Consider the following 1,192-nt stretch of genomic DNA (forward strand, 5'->3'; position numbering starts at 1 on the left):
CATGTTTTACTCTATATGTACACAGCAAGAAGGGGCTAGTGCTGTCTTCTGATTACAGTGGAGAGGTTTGGGGAGCCGCAGAGGATAGGTCACTTTGTCCATGATCCTCCAGCAGGTCAGTAGTAAATAGGTACTGCAGTGGCTTTTACCAGGGCAAAGTATTTAAGCCGTATGGCTGTAATTCCCCTTTCTTTGTGGCCGCTGGAGGCACGTGTGTGAGGCTGGAAGTGAAGTAGTAGGAAGGCGGTAGCGAGGTGTCAGGTGCGGGTGCAGCCCATGAACCGTGCTGCGGCTCTGCGGGCACACCTTGGGGTGGGGCAGCAGCTGACCCACAGCTCTTACAGTCCTGCTGAATTTCTCCTCCGGATTCTCTGTCTCCTGGGCCAGGTACATATTTAGCTCTGTGGCAAAGGGCACCAGCCTTTCCCGCTGGTCAAACGCATCATCCAAGTCTGAGATGTGGAGGCAGAGAGGAGGTAGATGCTGGTGGGAGTCCCTCCTTGTGGGTCCCAGACTGTCCCTGCCTGCCCTCATGTTACATTCTTCTTTTCTTTCTTGAGATTTATTACAGGCCAAAGCCCCATAATAGGTCTCATACTCTCTATCACTCCTAGTGGCCATGTGCTTCTTTTATTGAACTCTGATGGATATATGAGCAAAATCAATATTTTCCTTTTTTTTTCTGAGACAGAATCTCACTCTGTCGCCCAGCCTGGAGTGCAGTGGTGCAATCTCGGCTCACTGCAAGCTCCGCCTCCCAGGTTCCCGCCATTCTCCCGCCTCAGCCTCCCAAGTAGCTGGGACTACAGGTGCCTGCCACCACACCCGGCTAGTTTTTTGTATTTTTAGTAGAAATGGGGTTTCACCGTGTTAGCCAGGATGGTCTCTATCTCCTGACCTCGTGATCTGCCCACCTCGGCCTCCCAAAGTGCTGAGATTACAGGTGTGAGCCACCACACCTGGCTGATTTTCCATTTTTTTCTAAACGTTGTCATCAATGCTAACTCACTAGAACTGAGACATAAAACTTTGAGGGATCCAGAGATCATCCAACGGGGGAGATATAGGTATACCACAAAAAACAAACAAACAAAACGGGGAAAAATTCACCAGAACAACAAAACACAACATTTTAAATATAGAATTTTGGTACTGTGATTCTTTTGCTTCTTTTATGGCTTTTGGTTTTTTC

The sequence above is a fragment of the Mandrillus leucophaeus genome, unplaced genomic scaffold (assembly GCF_000951045.1).
Source record: "Mandrillus leucophaeus isolate KB7577 unplaced genomic scaffold, Mleu.le_1.0 Scaffold9, whole genome shotgun sequence".
Lineage (NCBI taxonomy): Eukaryota > Metazoa > Chordata > Mammalia > Primates > Cercopithecidae > Mandrillus > Mandrillus leucophaeus.